Raw genomic sequence first — 9196 nt, 5'->3', positions numbered from 1 at the left:
TGAGGCAACAGCATAGGAAGCGTACGTGGCAGAGATAAAAGAAGTTGGAGAGAAGATGAGTTAATATCTGTGCCGTACGGGCTGCCTGCAGCTGCGGCTTGGCACTGCTCTCAGGCTACTGACCCAGCTTCAAGGTGGAAAAAAAAGTGGCTTTCTCTGAATGCTGGCATCAGGAGCAAGGTGCTTTAACTTGCCAGCAGGTGTCTGCAGGCTTTTTTTAGCATGAGTTTGTGTGGTAGGAATGGAAGGTGTAGCTGGTGTTACTTCAGTGAAGGTCAGGGGTTTTGGGGGTTTTCTTGGTTGGTTGGATTTGGTTTGTTTGTTGTTTGGGGGTTTTGTTTTGTTTTGTGCTATCAATTTGGGGGGTTCAGGAGCTGATTTCCATTCATTCCTCCTCCCAAGTGGTGAGGGTGGAAAAGGTTGGAGTGATAAATTTCTACCCGGCTGGAGGCAAGCCGACCTCATGAGTCGGAGAGACGCATTCACAGTGAAGGCTCATACAGCGCCCTGATGGCTGAGGGCAACTCCCTGAACTGTAATAGCGTAAACTTATCCGTTGTCTCTCGGAGTATGCAGGAGAAATGGCTTGCAGCTTTGTGAAGCTATGAACAAGTGACAAAACTTGGAACAAATCAGTTTAACTTCTTGTATAAAATTAGGATCTCTCAGAACAGAAGTACATTGGAGCTGTTCACTATGGTGGAGAAATCATAGCAAGAGTTGGCAAAATACTAAACTGCCAGAGACTTCTCATTTAAACAGAAGGCTGATGGATGAATAGGTAGTATGCCATGCATGCTACTTTTTCTCTTAAGATCTCTTCTTTGTATATGCCTGGCAGCCTGCTACAGTTGAGAGAGAGAAGTAAGATTTTTTATTTTCTATTTTTTTTAATACCAAAAAGGGAACAAATTCTATTGGGCATAAGTAACTCTCTCAATAAAACTTTCCAAGTGCCATTTTCCTCAACTTTTAAGTTGTGAGATCAAATTTTCAGTAATACATCCAAGCAACTGAAAAATACCTGCTATTGCCTAAAAGAATTTGCTCTTAACAATATCTATCATCTAATTGATATTGTCCTTTATGTCAATCTCTAATTATAGTCTCTGTAGGAAGAATGGGGCAATGAAAGGCAGATGGTGGCCTTCTGTACACTGGAAAGATCTTGGATGCTAGCAAAGTCTAAAACCCATTCTTGTGTTGTGCAAACTTTCTGAAGTGCGAGTTGTACACTGCAAGTAATGCGTAAAACATGTAGGAAGTTGCTGCTGTAGGTGTTTTAATTTAGATGTAATGCACAGCAATTAAACATAGGCTTTCCTTCTGCATTTGTTATGAAAATGATAGCATAAGAAGGAAAATATTCATTATGACTATTTTTACTTATAAAGTAGAAGTTGACAATGCCTATAAACAAGGCGAGGCAAATTAGGTCAAGGCCTAGTTACACTTGCGAGTAAACAGCCGTTCTGACTGGGGAGACTAGTTGATAGGACCACAGTCCTAATACCCCCCGCTCCAGCTTTTTGGAAAACACATAGAAAAAAGTTTGAAAAATGAGCTCGTAGAGAAGGGGGGCGGGGGGAACCCACTAGATGACTAAAAGCCATGTCTGTAGTTGGATAAAGCTACTCTGAGAGAGCGAAATCCATCTTCCCTCAGTGGAAAAGTAAAGGCAACAATTAGAAATAAGGAGATGTAATAAGCTATCTTTTCAAAATCAAGTGTTGAAGCTGTTCTTTGAGCATTTCCTCATGCCATTCCAGACGAAGTGGGTCAGATATGTTAAATAGTTCTCAGCATCTCTTGACTAACCCAGCTAATATTTGAAGTTGTCTGTATGTGAAGTAGGAAAATATCTGGTTTGAATAATGGCATCATTAATCCCTTTAGCCTTAGGGTCTGGATATGGACTCTTGTCCCGATCCAATATCGGGGAGGGTTCTTAAACGATCCCAAGAGCGAGATTAAGACACAAACGAGGTCAGATGCCGTACAACCTTACAAGGTTTATTTCCTATAACAACTGATAATAGCGACAGGACAGAGGGAAGAAGAAAGGAAAAAGAGGCAGACCTAAGCAAGAAAACGGAAGAGATATAGCAAGACTAGTTACCACCACCACGAAGCCAGCAACGTCCCGTTGACTTGGTCTCGATGCAGGTGATGGAGGGTCCCCCTGGGGGTAGATTTTCTGTATCCCTTTCTCCGCAGGCGTCACTTCTACCTCTGCCTGTGTATCCACCTCTCTCAAAAGTTGATTCTTCAATTCCTTCTTTAATATCCTAGTAAGGTTCCTTTCCTCCTCCAACAACTGTTTACTTTCTTTCAATTGCTCCTGCAGACCTTTGATCATATCACTTTGACCAGACTTCTGCTTCCTCTCTTCCATCGCAGCTGCCAGACTCGCTCCCAGCACCGCACAAATTATAGCTTTTCCTTCCCCCTTCTTAACCTTAGCTTCCTTCTGCAAGATTCTTATCCTATCCACCACAGTCTGTGGTTGAAACCAGTGGTTTTTCGCCCAATCTTGTCCGTGGAGTGAGGGGCAAGATCGGTGCACCTCTAAAACATCATATAGTTTCTCTATTCCTTCAACCCGTGAGGGCACAAAAATCACAAACATCAACAGTTTCCTGAGCATCCTGAGCATCCATTTTCTCTAACACAAATCAGGGGGCCTGCGTTCTGAGAGGGTCACAACTTAACAACAAATTCCCCCTATTCTCTCTCAGGAGGGCACACTTTACAGTTACAGACCAACACAAATCAAAGGGGGTTACGTCTTGAGAGGGTCCCACAGTAGTACCGAATTCCCCCTTTTCACTCTCAAGAGGACACACTTCAAAGTTACACACTAACTCAGAGGAGGATTACGTCCTGAGAGGGCCACACATGAGTATCCAAATTCCCCCTATTCGCTCTCAGGAGCCAGACTGCACATTAACACAAAGGTTCCACAACAAAGTAGTGCAGCACTCTCATCTCTGGGCATCCTGTCCGTGACGCCAATTTAAAAAAAGTCCCGATCCAATATCGGGGAGGGTTCTTAAACAATCCCAAGAGCGAGATTAAGACACAAACGAGGTCAGATGCCGTACAACCTTACAAGTTTTATTTCCTGTAACAACTGGTAATAGCGATAGGACGGAGGGAAGAAGAAAGGAAAAAGAGGCAGACCTAAGCAAGAAAACAGAAGAGATATAGCAAGACTAGTTACCACCACCATGAAGCCAGCAACGTCCCGTTGACTTGGTCTCGATGCAGGTGATGGAGGGTCCAGGTTCCGGGTTCCAGCCAAAGTCCCAGTTCCAAGTGCTGCAGGTTCTCTTCAGTTGCTTTTCAGTGGCAGTTGCTTTTCAGGTGCTTTTCGTTTTTTGAGAGAGGAGTACGCAGTTCTTTTATTGTCCCGGTCCCCACGATTTCTCCGAAAAGTCCACCCATTTCCACGGAGCTCATTACCATACGTGCCGCCCCGTGTTCCTCCATGGGCGCATGCCCAGGTGTTCACGGTGGTTTCTTCACCTTGCTCGTGGGCAAGCACAGCTTGGTAGGCAGTGCTAGCTTCAGGCAGATATGGTGCTTTCTTCAGGGACATTTCGCGCATACTCCCCCACAGCAACAGGATGTTGAGGCTCTTTGCAGCAGCAATGTCGAGACAAACATTTCCAGCCAACACAGCCTCTTACAACTCTTTGACAAGCATGATGAGTTGTAGAGACCTTTTTAATGTGTCTTCCCCTTTTGCTACTAGTGTTTCTGTAGAGACCCTTGATCCATTAAGTACAGTCCTCACCTCCTGTCCCACTCCTTTCTCTCCCCTGGTTTCATCTAGTAATGCAAAGTAGGGGTTTCTTTCTCCATTTTTCACTTTCCAAAGCAAGGGTTCTGTGGTGTAAATAAAAAAAAGCTCATGCTGCTTTTAATTTAATATTGGCCTGCCATGTCAGTCCTGTGCTGCTTCTGACTGCAAAGAAGTCTAAGCAGACAGGGCAAGCAGAGGGTTGGAGGTGAAAATGATGCCTTGTTGTGCTTGGAGTTCCAGGGGCAGTAACCTTGTGGGCCTCCAAACCCAGGTGCCTGGTGTCCTGCTCAGCCTAAATGGGCAGTGGGCTAGCTAAAGCAGGTTTGAGCACCTTCTACAAACAGAGCTTGACTTGTGCTGCTCTGCATGCTGACATACAGCTCTTGGATTTAGATTAAAAGAGATGTATGTACAGCTAAGCCTCTGAACTATAAAAATCGACCACTGTGTTTAAGAGCACAAGGCTCTGCTAGCAACATTAGCTGCAGATTGGTTGATGTTTTCATTCATCCTCTTCCATAAACAAAACCAAGGTAATGCTGAATTTGCTGCAACAGCTCTGTTTAACAGACCACTTTGTTATATGTCCTTCCTCTACAATCAACTATAATGTCCTTCCAGAATCAGTAGAAGCACAGCAAAGACATTGAACTGAAAGAAGCCAGTGTTAAATTGTCTTGTTTAATGTTAGCAGGAAGCTGATGGGAATATCCTTAAATCAAAACTGATATGAAACACATTTCATGTGTCCAAAACTTGTGCTGTATGTAGTGTCACCCTTTGTGGATTTCAAACCTTTTCTCATTTCCTGGCCATCAGTTCTAACTGTCTAGCACAATGCAAATAAGCTGTCTTAAGAGGTTGGCAACTTGGATCTTTGCTTATATCCACAAATGATTTTTAAAAAAAGTAGTTGTGACTTCTAAGTTAGGTCAAGTTATCTAAAAACCAGAAGCAGGATCTTTTTTCCCTGATTTATGTTAATGCTGGGCAAAAGAGCAGAAGCTGATTTGGAAACCTGTAAGTGGAAGGGTGTTTTCCAGTAACATGGTTGGTTTGTTGGTTTTTTTTCTTTTATGGATGTCGTGGTTTAACCCCAGCCAGCAACTAAGCACCACGCAGCCGCTCACTCACTCCCCCCCAACCTGCACCCAGTGGGATGGGGGAGAAAATCGGGAAAAGAAGTAAAACTCGTGGGTTGAGATAAGAACGGTTTAATAGAACAGAAAAGAAGAAACTAATAATGATAATGATAACACTAATAAAATGACAACAGTAATAATAAAAGGATTCGAATGTACAAATGATGCGCAGTGCAATTGCTCACCACCCGCCGACCGACACCCAGCTAGTCCCCGAGTGGCGATCGCCCGCCCCCACTGTGGACACATATTTAGCTAACGGTCGCAAGAGCATTCCAGATGCCTTTAGAAGACCTTGAACAGAATAAACAAGACGACAAAAAAAGAAAGATGCCAATTAGAAGAACACAGGTGCACATTCCAAGATAAAGGGAACTTGGCACAAAGAACCGCAATTCGGCAGTTTATCTTGACCAATTAGACTGAGACAAGTTTCGCGTATTTAGTTAATATAACCAATTGTGTCCTAAGTTTATGCGCGTGTACAGTGTTAGTATAACCAATTATATCTTATGTTTATGCGCGTGTACAGCGTTGATAGAACCAATCATATTTTATGTTTGTGCGCGTGTACAGTGACTTTGCAGAATATGTGACTATAAGTATGTGTGTGTTTTAGCAATAAAGGGTCGTCTGCTGTCTGCTCTCAAGATTACAGGCGTCCGTCTACTTCAATCTCCTCATATGACGTGACGGAGCGGGTGGCCCTGCAGAGCAGCCCCGGCACCCTCGAGCATTTCCACATGAAGCTTTTCCGAGCCCAGCGCAACCTCTACCTGGCCGGTTTCGCCCTCCTGCTCTCCTTGTGAGTTTGGGGGGGGGGGGGGGGCAAGACTGGGGGAGGGGGTCTGGGGGTGCTGCGGAGCCCGGCTTACCCTGCCTCCCGCAGCCTCCTGCGCCGCCTGGTCACCCTCATCTCGCAGCAGGCCGTGCTGGGCGCTTCCAGCGAAACGTTCCGGAAACAGGCGGAAGGCGCCAGCCAAGCCGCCCGCCGTTACACGGAGGATAACGATGCCTTGCGGAAGGTATGGCGGGAGGCGGGGTGGGGGCGAAGGAGGCATCCAGGCGCCTCGGGCCCTGACGTGCCCCCCCCCCGCCAGCAGCTGCAGGAGGCAGGGGGTGACGGGGGTGGCCCGTCATCCCCCTCCCACGACAAGAACAAGACCCTCAAGGCCAAGGTGGAGAAGCTGAAGGAGGAGCTGGCGGCCAGCAAACGCAGTACGGGCAGGGCTGCGGGGGGGCATTATGGTGTGGGGGGGCGTTACGGTGTGTGTGGGGGGCACTGCTGGTTTTTTTGGGGGTGACCCTGACACAGACAACCCCCCCCAACAGCTCTGGAGAAGGCGGAGAACGAGGTGCAGGCCATGCGGCGCCAGGCCGAGGGGCTGACGCGGGAGTACGACCAGCTTCTGGACCAGCACGCGCGCCTGCAGGTAGGGAGGGGGGGGGGCACCCCAAACCCCCTACGACCCCCCCTTCAACCCCCTTTCAACCCCCCCCCCAACCCCCTTTCGTACCCCTTAACACCCCCTCTGCCTGCCGCCCCCCCTCCCCGGCAGCCCATGATGGCCCCTGGGACAAGAAGGAGGAGTGATGACTCGGCCACGCCCGGCCACACCCACCGGGCCACGCCTTCCCTCCCCCCCATCCCAGTTCAGGGAGTGGGGGCAAAACTTGGACAAGGTGTTTCCAGCCCCCCGGCCCTTACCCTGTGTTTGGGGACCCCCTGCTCTGTGGCAGCACTCCGGGGGGGTGGGGGGCGCGGGGGGCTCTGAACCCCATTTCAGGGGGTCCGAGCCCCCCCTTTTGCCCCTTCCAGGGGGGGTTTCCCCAGGTGTGCACAGTGGGGGAACTCCCCCCCCCCCAAAAAAAACACACCAGCTTCTGCTTCAATAAACATGTGGGATCAGGCCACGCTCGTCTCCACCTCCCACCCTCTCGGGGACCCCCCCCCCAGCACCCCAATTTCCCCCCCCCCAGGTCCCTTTTTACCCCCCCGTTGTCACCCAGGTACGGAGATCCCCGAGGCTCAGCCATTTTTATTGGCACCATGCACAGGAACGGGGAGCTGGGGGGGGGAGGGGGGCAGCTCGTTTGTCCGTCCGTCCAGGCCCCACGGCCGTTGCAGCGTGGGGTTAGTCCGTCCCATCTGTGGGTCCCGTAGGGCTGCAGGGACGGCCGTGGGGGCCGTCTCACCGTGGGGCCGGCCGTCTCACCGTGGGGCGGGTTCCTCCACGAGCGGGGCACCCCACGCGCTACAAGGCGGCGTGCAGGACCTGGGCCTGGCCCCGCAGCACTTCGAATTCCCTCTGCACAAAATCCGTCAAAGCTTTCCGCATTTCCACCTGGGGGGGAGGGGGGGGGAACGAGCCGGGCCCCGTCGAGCCGCGGGGCCGGGAAGAAGAGACCCCCCAGAGCCGTGGGGCAGAACGGGGTCGTTTTGTGTGTGCCCCCCCCCCGCCGTGGGGCAGCTCCCCCAGCGCTCACCGTTGACGTAGCCTCCGCCCAGAGTCGCTCCAGGAGGGGCCGGACGCTGAACGGTCGCCCCACGACCACCGTAATTCGCTACGGGACAGCGTCAGTAACCCCCCCGCAGCCCCCCCCCACCCCAAAGCCCACCGCCTGCCCCATAGCCAGCTGCACAGCCCCCCCCCCCCCCCCCAAAGCCACCCTACCCTGCTCTCAGTTAGCGAGGTTTAGGAATACCTCTGTGGTGCCGCTTTTGGGAGTTTCTCCTTGGAAATCGAGGCAAGAGACGCCTTTCCCAAGGTGCAGAACAAACCGCATAGACTTGTGCATACTTTCTAGGTCATGCAAGTAAAGCCAGATGCCAGCCAGAGACCGGGAGCGTGTTTGCATTTCTCCCCGATAAGTCAAATGCCCTATTTTTCATGGGTTTCTCATAGGAATAGGAATCGTGAGCGGGCACAGAAGGGTTTCTGTGCTGGGATACAGGTCATTTTTTTGCCATCACAGCTTGCACGGTGCCGTTTTGAGCGTTGACAGCGCACCGATGTTTAGCTACTGCTGAGCGGTGCTTATGCAGAACCAAGGGCTTCTCCGTTTCTCGCTCTGCTGCCCCAGCGAGCTGGCTGGGAGGGGACACAGCAGAGACCGCTGCCCCGAGCTGACCGACGAGGTACCACGGTCCGTTCCACGTAGTGTCACGCTCAGCAAGAAATTCAGGACTGGGGGAGTCTTCCCAAGGCAGCTGTCGCACCGAGATGGCTGGGCGTCTGCCTGCTGGTGAGAGGTGGTCGGTGGTTGCTGTCACGTCCGTTGGTTTCCTTTTTTATTCCCTGCGCTTGTTAAACTGTCTTTATCTCGACTCCCTTAGGTGACAGCCTAAGGAAAATGGAGCCTCCTGGGTCTCAGAGTAATTCCAGAGCTAAAGCGGCGACAGACATCGGCTCTGGATCAGATAATACGTGCCGACGCTCATCGCTGACCCAAGAAGACATGCTCCTCCTGTCCTACCCGAGGGTTTCAAATCCAACACGCTTTCTTCCTAAAGCAGGACGCTGCCTTATTTACTTGTAATGCCGTTCCTACGCTCCTTGAGATGCGGCTAGAGGTGGGTTACGCAGACCATCAAGCCGCCGTTTGGGAGCACCAGAGCCTTTTGGGTACTGTTTGTCACCACAGTTTGCGTGAGAAGGGAACTAAAACACAATAGACGGCGAGAAATTTAACCTGCCGTGGAGATAGCTACGGTGAGCAAGTCCGATTTTGTGCTTTACAAAGCATCATTTTTAAAATTCAACCCTGAGTTTCGCAAGTGTAGACCCTTATTTTTATAATGCGAGCCTCAATGTTAGGGCAAAAAGCATCAATTTAAAAGACCAAAGCCTACTTTGGGGGGTGCAAACAGTCATTTTTAAGGTCCAGACCCACATATATGGAGTACAAAAACTAATTTATTAGCTCCAAGGTCCGTTTTTAAGGTTCAGAGACTCATTTTAAGGGCCCAGAGCATCATTTTTAAGCCCCAAAGTCTGATCTGGAAGGACCAAAGCCTCATTTGTAGAGTCTAAATTCGAATTTATACAGTCCAAAGCCTCATTTTTACTTTCCAAACTCTTAGCTTTGCCTTCCAAAGCCTCATTTTAGTTTCCAAAACCTTCATTTTTAGGGTGCAAAGGCTCAGTGTTAGTTTGCATAGTCTCATTTTCAGGGTCCAAAGCCTCTTTTTTAGGATCCAGACAGGCATTTTTAGGGTCCAAGCTGCATCTGGAGTGTCCAAACC

The 9196-nt window shown here is 49.8% G+C and overlaps 1 non-coding gene across 1 annotated transcript; it reads right to left on the bottom strand.

The window, feature by feature from the left end:
- Positions 1-8315: 8315 nt before the first annotated feature.
- On the bottom strand, positions 8316-8400 carry LOC128138536 (small nucleolar RNA SNORD45). Its single transcript, XR_008234071.1, has one exon. It is a non-coding gene; the product is annotated as a small nucleolar RNA SNORD45 (small nucleolar RNA).
- Positions 8401-9196: the final 796 nt, after the last annotated feature.

The sequence above is a fragment of the Harpia harpyja genome, unplaced genomic scaffold (assembly GCF_026419915.1).
Source record: "Harpia harpyja isolate bHarHar1 unplaced genomic scaffold, bHarHar1 primary haplotype scaffold_54, whole genome shotgun sequence".
NCBI lineage: Eukaryota > Metazoa > Chordata > Aves > Accipitriformes > Accipitridae > Harpia > Harpia harpyja.
Note: the sequence above shows the minus strand (reverse complement) of the source record. Positions and strands in the feature narration are given on the sequence as shown.